Genomic DNA, 12,757 nt, shown 5'->3' on the forward strand with positions numbered 1-12,757 from the left:
TTTTGTGTCTCAAAAGATGATGGAATTAGATCATCAATTGCCTTTTTCTTACTATTTTCTTTACGGTAAGCATAAAACCTCAACCAAAAGTCTTGCTTGATGTCACACACACAGACATCTTCTCTACAAGGGAAGCTCATACCCAGCAGCTTTCATATACACAATTCTCCCTCCTCAAAGACTGGTGAGCGACACAGTCTAGTCCGCTCCAGCTTGCCTCATTTATATGGATCCATGCATGAGGGTCCTTTGCAAATAAACACAGCACTGAGCCAGACACTAAAGGAATGAGGGTATTCTCAGAGTCATACCCACTGGTTTAGATGGACTCATCAGCTGCATGCAACATTGAAAACAGCTCAAGTTAAATGGATGACTGCATATATCAAGAGTTCTGTTAACAGAAAATAGGGACATGAAACAATTCAGGGCATAAAAAAATCTTTGCTTTGAGAAATGCAGTTATGATCTCAGTTAAAAAGGAAAATCTTGCTTAAATTTATTACCACAAATTTCTCTAATGTAAATTTTACACAAGTATTATACAGCCATTCGAACAGTTTTAAGCTAGTGATGCAAATACTTGAACTAGAAGATTTACTAGACAATTCACTGTATTTACAGATGACTCTATATTACTTGGACTTTCCCTAGTGATAAGAACCAGTGCTCTGTTATACTCTCTGAATAGTATGATTCCTAGGATCGCATAGATTCTTTAAGACAAAGTTTCACTAAGGTGAACTGTGGAGGAGGGGGAAGAAAAATGTCACTGTGAAATTTTAACTACATTGTAAAATATGCTAAAAGCCTGAATTAACAGTTAACAACTAGAAAACGTGTAGAAGCCAGTAGAAACCTTGATATGCCATTAATAGAATGTCTCAGCATAGACTAAAGAGTTAAGACAATACACCTGTTTGGGGCTGCACTGGGTCTCTGTTGCTCGGGCTGGTTTCTCCAGCTGCCATGCAGGGGCTGCGCCTGCTGTGACGCATGGGCTCTGGAGAGTATGGTCTCAGCAGTTACAGCATGCAAGCTCTTTAGTTGTGGCATGCAGGGTTAGTTTCTCTGCGGCACGTGGGATCTTAGTTCCCTGACTAGGGATTGAACCCGCATCCCCTGCATCAGAAGGCAGATTCTCAACCAGTGGACCACCAAGGAAGTCCCGAAAGATAGAAAATAGTACTTTCAGGTTAGTTAACTATATCTCTCTCCCACAATATCATTTGCTATACTATTAAAAAAACTTCCTCATAATGTAGAAGTAAGCTCTAATCTGCATAGTTATTATCACTATGAATTCTGAATCAATGGAATGCTAAATTACTGAGATGAGTCTGTGTTGTGCTTCTTTTGGTTTTTTCTTTACAGATGGACTCATTTTACTTTAGTTTCTTCTTACATTAGGATATCTTTCCATTTAGAACTCTTATATCTTGTGAAGGTAAGAGGTTAGGAGGAAATACTTAAATATCATGTTTTGCAACGTCTTTACTATATTTCAACAACTACTAGATCAACCACATTCTCAGTTTATCCAGGTTGAATGATTTAAGAAAATTTGATCTCAGAAATGAGAAAAATGTCAATTACATCGTTTTGTAAAAGCTTGCTGACTTTTGAAACACAATGAAGCATCTATTTCTTCCTGTAAGGAATGGACTATACCTGCCAAACATGGACTGTGCTGACAGAAAGGTAGGTGTGTCTGCCTGTTGAACCACCTTGCAGGATCTGCCTGCAGGTTATTCTTTACTGTCCTAATCAATAATATCCTTTAAAAAATTATGTAGTTTAATAAAATAGGCTCCAATTGCTTTACATATTGCTCAATGATAGCTTCTCACAAAATTCATGAAATAGGAAAAAAGTTAGATTAGAATTCTAGGATTAGAATTTCTCTCTTCTAAATGAAGAAACAGAAGCCCAGACCAAAACAGAAACCCTTGTACAAGGTCCTAAGATAAGACAGTAACAAATGTGGGCCTGGTTTCCTTGTTGTTATTTCAAAGTTACTTCCACTAGAGTTTGGGCTAATAGAAAGCTACAGATTTTAGATTATAGGTTAATGTATTATTTGTCTTAGTAAGTACATTAAACTGTTTCCTCAAGTTATTACTTAAGTCAAATTGGTAAGCATTTACTGGTATATTTCATCTGCTAGTTTAGTAACACATTATAGGAAAGTAAACTGATAACACTGTATGTAATTAGGAAATAACACAGTTTATTTCCTATAACACAAATTTTTGTGAACTTGAAAAATACATTTACAGCTATATTTTAGAGAGAAATTCTAGTTTTTTCAAATAACAGCTTTTATATTTTTTATGTCTATATAATATGTACATACTACAATGAAATACATAGCTTTCCATCACGTAGATGAATCATAAGTTATTTACCAATTTTCTGAGTTGGTTTACTTTCATTTTGCACTCAATGAATATTTTGATGCATTTTAAAAGGCAAGTGATACTTAAGGAATACTGACGATGTGTCAGCATTCTAAGAAGTACTTTATGCACATATTCAATTTTCAATACAACTCCATGAAGTATATATTATCATTAGATGACAAACCAAAGCATATAGAAGGTAATCTGACCAGAGTTGCACTGCTATTGAGGTCTGAAGCTGGCATACGCTGCAAGGTGTAATTACCACATCCCTGATGATGTGCTCCACTGCTTCCAAAAATACTGTAACTTTTAAGGCTTAGTTTTGATTTTTTATGGCCTTGGACTACTCTTACTGACTAGATAATTTTTTTGCAAAGTGAGAGAAAGGACTGAAAACAGAACAAATTCCTCATCTTCAGTTGAACTGTAGTGAAGCAAAAATCTCACTATAGATAAACAAACTATAGATCCCATTAAAAATTTTTTTTTTAATTTCTTTTTTTTTTTTTTTTTGCTTTTTAGATTTCATTTTTGAGAGAAATTTTTGTTTTATCTGTCAAGGTGAGAGTAGCAGGAGAATTTTCTTTTTAGAAAAAAATTCCATTTCTACTATTTAGGCAACAAAATTGTCTCATCCAACATATCTGATTTCTTTATTATTATTTTTTTTTCCCAAGGAGAAAGAGCCAGGGAAATTCAAGAGAGATGGATAAAAATCATCCTTCCAGTAGAGAAGACAGCGAAGCCACTAAAAATGCTTTGGGTTGTCCATTAGTATCAAAGGTCTTGCCCTTTTTAAACTGCGGCAGCGGGACAAGAAAGAAATTTAAATGTAGTTTTTTCTTTTACTATTATAGCTGTTCTTCCTATGCTAGTTCTTAAATGTTGTTTTATCACCTTTAAACACTTTTTATGTTTTCCTCAAAAGATGTTATTTGTTCTGTTGATTTCACTTAAATGCTTATGGTACAGATCATCATCCTAAAACTCTCCTCTGAGTTTCACCCTCATATATGCAACTGCCTTCAAGATGGCTCCTCTTGCTTATTTCACAGGCATATGACAGTGAACATATCTAAAATAAAGCTTATTTTACCTCCCATGCATAGTTCAGTATTTCTTATTCTGATTAATGTTGCCATTCATTAACTCAGCTAACTTTTAAGTTGAAAAAATTTAGAAAACCTTGGTTCATTGATTTTTTTTTTCTCACTGCAGCTTGGATCTATGAAAAGATTGTGATAAAACCACAAATGTAGACAGCGGGAAGCAATAAAAGGGTTTACCTCATCTAGTAACATCATTTACATTTTAGAAAGATTCCCCCTGGCAAGAATATAGAGATGAGAAGGAGGTAAGTTGGCCTACAGGCAGGGAGTCCAGATAACTTCTCAGGAGCACAACAATGTGGATGTACTTATGGTCATAAAACTGCATACCTAAAAAGCTTATGATATGGATTTAAGTTCAATTGACAAACATTTATTTAGTAATTATTTAGTAATTCCTATGAACTAGATACTACTCGAGGCATTGATTATTCAAAGACTAGAACATGGTTCTTGATCATAGGAGCAGTAAGGTGGAGAAACATCTTTATACGGTAACTTCAATCAGCTATTGGTAAATGCTGTAATAAAAGGGTAAGCATGGGTATTACACAGAACCCAGCTTGGGCAGGGAAAAAGAAGTGCCTGTAAAGGCTTTTTGACGATGCCTCAGTTAAATTTGAAGGATAAGAAGGAGACAGTCACCTCAAGAAGGGTAGGAATGGAGAGGGGGTAGGATGGGAATATCAGACAAAGGAAATAATATGTGTACAGGCAATGAGGTATGAAAAGCATGATGTGTGTCAAGTCCTACCAGGAGGATGGTTTCACAGGTTTCTCAAGATCATGGAGGATGTTGGGAAATGAGACTGCAGTGGTTGGTCATGACTAGGTCTTGCGCTAGGTGGTAACCGAAGCCACAGGAGTGGATGGAAATGCTGAGAGAGACATAAGCAAGGAGGAGGGGGTTGGGAAGAAGATAGAACCAAAATGAAAACCAATACTTAAAGGAAAAAGACTGACAAAAGAATTTGAGAAAACAGTCAGGGAAGCAAAAGAAAAATCAAGAGTAGGTGCTGTCACAGGATGCAGAGAAGAGAATTTCAAGAAGAGAGTGATCAACAGGGTTAAATACTTAAATAAGATGAAAGTGACAAATGAACATTAGGAAATGATACCCTTTTCTGTGCAGCTTTAATAAAGCATGATAGAAGTAGGATAAAGCCTGAAAGGAAAGTGAAAAAGTGAAGATGAAGTATAGGCTTAGTTAGAAAATATAAGATCTTGGGTAGAAGCTAAAGAGGATTATAGTTTCAGGAAAATGCATGGCTGAGGAAGTCCTTAAAGAAATGGATGGCATGTGAGTATGTTTACAGACTACAGAAGAGAAGACTACAGGAAGAAGCTAAAGTAAAATGGAGGAAGACAGTATCTTTTAAGGAGGGTCTCAGAGAATGGAATCACAAGCACAACTTGCAGCATTATCACTAAAAATATGACTGGAAAACTCTTCCTTGGAGATTTGAGGGAAAGAAGTGCGGGGAATAGAGTTGTGGATAACTCTGTAGAGGTGGAGGCATTTAACTGACAGAACTCATCATTGCTAGATTCAATTTTCCCCATTGAGAGAGGCAGAGTTCTCTACTGAGAGCATAGGGTAAAGAAAAAGGCTGGGAAGGGGTTGGGGTGGGGGGGCGGGGAACAGTAAAGGTTTAGTGGGACAAGAAAGGGAGGTGATATTGGACATGTAAAAGGAATGCTAGTGGGACTGATGGGCCACTGATATTGAAGTTTCTTAGCATGAAGGCAGAGGTTGGGGTAGAGAGGAAGACACTGAACCAGGTACTTGAGATACACATTAAAGGAATCTCACTGATCTCACATTTAAGGAGATCAGTAGATATCACTGGAGAGGAGAGAGACATAGTGATAATTAAGCTGGATGGTATAAATCTCAAAGAAGGGAGGGTTTTCATGTGGATGCAGAAGGTATGAAAGTAGCAAATGGAACCAGAGAACTCTTCTTTCTAGTCTACAGGGTATGGGGAAAAGACTGGTGTCTAGGGGGCTACAAGGAAAGAAGTGTCCTTGGTAAATTCAAGTTTCAGGTAGAATGTATGTGTGAAACATTCAGTGCAGAAGTTGTGGAAAGATGCAGTGTAGCAGGGCTTCCCAGGTGGTGTAGTGATAAAGAATCCTCCTGCCAATGACAGGAGGCAAAAGACATGTCGGTTCGATCTCTGGGTCAGGAAGATCCTTGGAGTAGGAAATGGCAATCCACTCCAGTATTCTAGCCTGGGAAATCCCATGGACAGAGGAGCCTGGTGGGCTACAGCCCATGGGGTTGCAAAGAGTTGGATGCCACTGGGTGACTGAACAACAGCAACCCACCCTCCTACGCATAAATTGTAAACAATGAAACAAAAAGTTCTTTCTCAGTCTCAGGCAGGCTAATTAACTGAAGATACAGACTAAAAAAAAAACACAAATGCATAAAAAATACACATATATATACACATTTATAAATCTGTAAAGGCACAACATATAAATATGAACACATATATGTGCATAAAAGTATATGTAAGAAATAAAGGTCAATAAAAGAGAGAATAAAATGGAAAAGAGAAAAGAAAGGCTATTCACATATGAAACAGAATGGAAAAAGAAATTGTAAGTGAAAAGGTGAATGCAGAAGTAGATGGGAGAGTGGGGTGAAAAGTCATGGTGAATAAAGTGGAAACAACTAGCAGAAAGTGGCGAGAATGGGAAGCTGAAAAATAGTAACATGGTTAAAATTACTTCTTATCTTACTAGGAAATCAGTCTCCTTGGATCTTCCACTCATCTGCCTAGATCTATCCTTCACGTCATCACACTATCCGATTTCCTATATAAGCTGCTGCTAAGTCACTTCAGTCATGTCCGACTCTGTGCAACCCCATCCCTGGGATTCTCCAGGCAAGAAAACTGGAGTGGGTTGATTTCCTATATGAGGTGGTCTCAAATGTTAAAAGAACTGCCATGTCCTTACTAGGCTATTTTTTTCAAGGTTAATATTTCCACCTGTCAATGGTTTTGCATATTAAAGTTAATAGACTATCACCATATTGATTATTCTTTGCTCAGGTTCTTCAGCATATCTAGGTTTTTAAAAATATTGAGTCTGATCTAATAATTCAGGTTAATCAATTAGAAAGGAAAGTGGGATTGATACTTCTCTTGATCTGGAATTTTACTTCCATTTGAATGCTGCCATGTTTCACTACTGGCTTACACAGAGCTTTAGTACAAATGACTCTATGCTGACCTGCTTTGCCTACCAATCCAAGCCAAGCCAAGTCTATTCTATCTTGGACATGGACAACTAATATTTTTTAATCAGTTGTTTATTGCTGTGTAATAAATCACCCAGGGCTTTCCTGTAGCTCAGATAATAAAGAATCTGCCTGCAAGAAAGGAGACCTGGGTTCGATCCCTGGGTTGGGAAGATCCCCTGGAGAAAGGAATGGCAACCCACTCCAGTATTCTTGCCTGGAGAATGCTGCGGTCAGAGGAGCCTGGCGTGCTACAGTCCATGGGGTCGCAAAGAGTCAGACATGACTAAGTGACTAACACTACTACTTCTATTAAACCACCCAAAACTTGGTGGCTTGAAACAACAGCTACTTTACTTAATGATGCTAATGTGGGCTAGGTGCAGCTGGGTGTTCACTCGCCTGACAGTTGGTATTGACTTCTGGCTATGACTTGCCTCTTATGGATCTCATGCCCAAGTAGACCAAGCCAGGCTTATTTACATGGTGAGCAGAGTTAGCAAGAGCTGGGAACACGGGCGATTGAGGCCTTGTTCAGAAGTTGTACAACATCATTTGGTTTATTTTATTGGGTCAGAGGGAGTCACAGGCCACCCTAGATTCAAACGGTGGGGGAATAGGTTTTTACCTTTGACCGGAGCAGCTGCAAAAAAAATTGTGGCTGTCTTGATCCTAAATGTTATGTGATTAAAAAAACAAAGGCTATCAAGTGTAACTACATTTTGCAATAAAACAAAGCTTTAACCTCAATCTGAATCTCTGATGGAGGAATTTTAGGTATCAATTGATAGGTGTTACAAAAGATACATTTTAGAACTTGCAGTATGTCTTAAACAACACCCAGGGTGTGACTATCATCTCCTCAGATAAGGTTGTTTCTATCTGTTGTCAACTGGGTATTTTTTTTGCTGGATCTATCTACATTTATTTAAAAAAGAAAAGCAAAATAAAAAAAGTTTGGTACATGCAACCAATATTTAGTTTTAAAAGATGTTACTAATCATTTATTAATTTGCTGATTTCTACCATAACTTTCAATTTAATCAAATCTAATTCAATTCTTTCCTCCAAGTCTTTCTGCTGTGTAAAAATATTTTGTTTTTAGAATAAAGTATATAAGGAAATAATATGGATAGATTAATTTAGCTCTTCAGATATGTCATTATATCAAATACTATCATTCATTCATTCAGAAATACTTCTTGAGTATTTATTTTGTGAATGGCACCTTCTAAACAGCTGTGTTCAAGAGTTTTTAATGTGTCTACCATAGATGTGTGTTATATCAAGTTTTTTTTTTTAATACAAAATCCTCTGTAAAGATGTGCCATAAAAGGAATTTTCAACTAAGTTATGATATGATGAGTTCAGGCTATACCTTTTGCAAATAGTTCTAAGATTGTGAACAAGAGGTGTATTAAGAAGAAAATAATGAGAAAGTAGGAATAAGCTGTTCTTAGACACCACAATTTTGGGTCATTTAATTTTCTGTACTTTGTTTAGCTCCACTTATAGAGGTATATTAACAGTAAGAAATTGTTTTTCACCTTGAAATTAAATAATAAACTTGGATTTATCTTTGAGATTAAACAGAGCATAGAAAAAACTTAGTACATGTATATTCAACAGTGCTTAGATTAGATATATGACATTCCTTATTCAATGTCACTAATATCTAAGGTGAAGTGAAAAGTGAAGTGAAATGAAAGTGAAAGTTGCTCAGTTGTGTCCGACTCTTTGTGACCCCACAGACTGTATAGTCCATAGAATTCTCCAGGCCAGAATACTGGAGTGGGTAGCCTTTCCCTTCTCAAGGGGATCTTCCCAACCCAGGGATTGAACCCAGGTCTCTCGCATTGCAGGCGGATTCTTTACCAGCTGAGCCACAAGGGAAGCCCAAGAATACTGGAGTGGGTAGCCTATCCCTTCTCCAGCGGATCTTCCCAGTCCAGGAATCAAACTGGGGTCTCCTGGATTGCAGGCAGATTCTTTACAACTGAGCTATCAGGGTACAATAAGGCAATGAAAAGTTACCTATATTTTAAACACAGACAAACATTTGCTATTTTCCATGCAACCTTGAAAAATCAGTTTCACTAAACAATCATTATATCAATTAGCATCAATTTAGATGACTAATAAACATAAAAGTTGGAAATACCACAATCAAAATACATAAAGCTTGGCATTATTTTTATTTTATCCCACTTAAAAATTAAAACAGGGAGAAGAATTAAAGCTATATTTCCTTCTTTACAGGATCTCTAAGGTAATTCTTCAAGTTTTGGATTTTAAATGGATAATTTTGGTATAATTTTATCCAGGGCTTAATTAAGTCTTTGTTAGTAAGTTAGATGTCTAGATAGCCTGCTGGATTCCAATTGTCCAAGGCAGTGCTAGTGCATGGATGATACTATTAGGAAAGTACTTACGGAAGATAATGGAGTTATTTTGCTTAAGCCTCTAACTTAACATAATAAAGTGATTGAGATAATAGAATGAAGTAAGATCAAGTGACAATTTTATTGGGCTCTTTAACTGTCTATCAGAGGATATTTAAACCCTATGTAAGATTCCCAAGAAAACTCAACACCAGTTAACAACTTCATGAAGCTCCATGAGGGCTGGGACATTATGTGTTTTGTTCATAAATGTTTTCTTGTAACTAGCAGAATAGGCTCTCAAAAATCAACAGGACATTATTTATTTGTTTGTGAATAAATATTATACACACATGCATATGTTAAGGGTCCCTGCAGAAGCATACTGAATGATAAAATAGTTATTTGAAAAGAATGTAGGGAGTTTGGGGGCTTGGTGGGCAAGATGGTAAATGAAATTTTACTCTTAGTTAGAACTAAGGTTATGCTTTTTGTATCAGGAGGAATTTTGTCAATGTGATAAGAATAAATTATTAATTCCCAAAACCAGCATCTCTAGCTCTTCTTTTTGACTTCATAACTTATAAGGAGAAAAATATGAAGTACACAAAGGAATAAAATTGCTATAGATGCACCTTCTATACATCTCATGCATCTTCTATGGGAGAAGCATCAGAGTCAAAAACAAGCAGGTGCATGACAATGTAGGGAAAACAAACTGAAAATAAGGTAAACCATTTTTAGCTATTCCATTAAAAACTCTTGATTTAGAAGAATTGAAAAAGGGATATGTTAGTGGTATTTTTAAAAAGAACACAAATTTCGGCAAGTTCCTTTTCTGATTCTTGGGTTTTGCCCCTGCTCTGCAGCTTCTAGGACAGTCCTAGTGATGGAACCAGATGCCATGATCTTAGTTTTTTGCATGCTGAATTTTAAGCCAGCTTTTTCACTGTCTTCTTTCACCTTCATCAAGAGGTACTTTAGTTCCTCTTCACTTTCTGCCATTAGGGTGGTGTCATCTGCATAGATGAGGTTACTGATATTTCTCCCAGCAGTCTTGACTCCAGCTTGAGCTTCAACCAGCCCAGCATTTTGCAAGAAGCAGACATTTTTTCTGGAACTTCTTTGCTTTCTCCAAGATCCAGCGAATGTTGGCAATTTGGATCTCTGGTCCCTCTGCCTTTTCGAAACTCAGCTTATATATATCTAAAAGTTTCTGGTTTACATACTGCTGAAGACCAGCTTGCAGAATTTTGAGCATAATCTTGCTAGCATGTGAAATGAGTGCAACTGTACGGTAGTTTGGACATCCTTTGGCACTGCCTTTCTTTGGGACTGGAATGAAAACTGACCTTTTCCAGTCCTGTGGCTATTGCTGAGTTTTCCAAATTTTCTGACATATTGAGTGCAGCACTTCAACAACATCATCTTTTAGGATTTGAAATAGTTCAGTTGGATTTTGGTCACCTCTATTAGCTTTGTTCATAGTAATGCTTTCTAAGCCCCACTTGACTTCACACTCCAGGACGTCCAGCTATAGGTAAGTGATCACACTATTGTGATTATCTGGGTCATTAAGGCCTTTTTTGTGTAGCTCCTCTGTGAATTCTTGCCACCTCTTCCTAGTCTCTTCTTCTTCTGTTAGGTCCTTATCATTTCTGTCCTTTATCAGGCCCATCTTTGCATGAAATGCTCTGTTGATATCTCCAATTTCCCCAAGAGATCTCTAGTCTTTTCCATTCTACAGTTTTCTTCTATTTCTTTGCCTTATTCATTTAAGATAGCCTTCTTATCTCTCTGTGCTATTCTCTGGAACTCTGCCTTCAGTTGGGTATGTCTTTCCTTTTTTCCTTTGCTTTTTGCTTTTCTTCTTGACTCAGCTATGTGTAAAGCCTCCTCACACAACCACATTGCCTTTGTGCATTTCTTTTTCTTTGGGATGATTTTGGTCATTGCCTCCTGTGCAATATTACAAACCATCGTACATAGTTCTTCAGGCACTTTGTCCACCAGATCTAATCTCTTGAAGCCACTTGTCACTTCCACTGTATAGTAATAAGGGGTGTGATTTAGGTCATACCTGAATAGTGGTTTTCCCTACTTTCTTCAATTTCAGCCTGAATTTTGCATTAAGGAGCTCATGATCTCAGCCACAGTTAACTCCTGGTATTGTTTTTGTTGACTATATAGAGTTTCTCCATTTCAGCTGCAAAGTACGTATCAATCTGATTTCGGTACTCACCATCTGGTGATGTCCATCTGGTGTACAGTCATCTCTTGTGTTGTTGGAAGAGGGTGTTTGCTATGACCAGCGTGTTCTGTTAACAAAACTCTGTTAGCCTTTGCCCTGCTTTATTTTGTACTCCAAGGCCAAACTGCCAGTTATTCCAGGTATCTCTTGACTTCCTACTTTTGTATTCCAATCCCCTATGATGCAAAGGACATCTTTTTTTTGGTGTTAGCTTTAGAAGGTGTCATAGGTCTTCCTAGAATTGGAGAACTTAAGCTTCTTCAGCATCAGTGGTTGGGGCACAGACTTGGGTTACTATGATGTTGAATGGTTTGTCTTGGAAACGAAACCAAGATTATGCTGCTGTTTTTGAGACTGCATGCAGATACTGTACTTTGGACTTTTTTGTTAACTATGAGGGTGACTCCATTTCTTCGAAGGGATTCTTGCCCAAGATAATAGATATTGTGGTCATCTGAATTAAATTCACCCATTCCTATCCACTTTAGTTCACTGATCCCTATAATGAAAATATTGCCATCTCCTGTCCAATTTACCTTCATTCATGGACCAAACATGAATAGAAAAACATCTACTTCTGCTTTATGGACTACACCAAGGCCTTCGACTGTGTGGATCACAATAAACTGTGGAAAATTCTGAAAGAGATGGGAATACCAGACCACCTGACCTGCCTCTTGAGAAACCTGTATGCAGGTCAGGAAGCAACAGTTAGAACTGGACATGGAACAACAGACTGTGTCCAAATAGGAAAAGGAGTACGTCAAGGCTGTATATTGTCACCCTGCTTATTTAACTTATATGCAGAGTACATCATGAGAAACACTGGGCTGGAAGAAGCATAAGCTGGAATCAAGATTGCTGGGAGAAATATCAATAACCTCAGATAGGCAGATGACACCGCCCTTATGGCAGAGAGTGAAGAGGAACTAAAAAGCCTCTTGATGAAAGTGAAAGAGGAGAGTGAAAAAGTTGGCTTAAAGCTTAAACATTCAGAAAACTAAGATCATGGCATCTGGTCCCATCACCTCATGGGAAATAGATGGGGAGACAGTGGAAAGTGTCAGACTTCATTTTTTTGGGCTCCAAAATCACTGCAGATGGTGACTGCAGCCATGAAATTAAAAGATGCTTACTCCTTGGAAGGAAAGTTATGTCCAACCTTGATAGCATATTGAAAAGCAGAGACATTACTTTGCCAACAAAGGTCCGTCTGGTCAAGGCTATGGTTTTTCCAGTGGTCATGTATGGATGTGAGAGTTAGACTGTGAAGTAAGCTGAGCACCGAAAAATTGATGCTTTTGAACTGTGGTGTTGGAGAAGACTCTTGAGAGTCCCTTGGACTGCAAGGAGATCCA

At 37.5% G+C, this 12,757-nt stretch overlaps 1 protein-coding gene across 6 annotated transcripts in view; it reads right to left on the reverse strand.

The window, feature by feature from the left end:
- Positions 1-12,757, reverse strand: part of MIPOL1 (mirror-image polydactyly 1) — a 290,413-nt gene that overhangs the window by 1,572 nt on the left and 276,084 nt on the right. The window lies entirely within an intron of this gene.

This window comes from Odocoileus virginianus, chromosome 16 (genome assembly GCF_023699985.2).
Source record: "Odocoileus virginianus isolate 20LAN1187 ecotype Illinois chromosome 16, Ovbor_1.2, whole genome shotgun sequence".
Taxonomy (NCBI): Eukaryota; Metazoa; Chordata; class Mammalia; order Artiodactyla; family Cervidae; genus Odocoileus; species Odocoileus virginianus.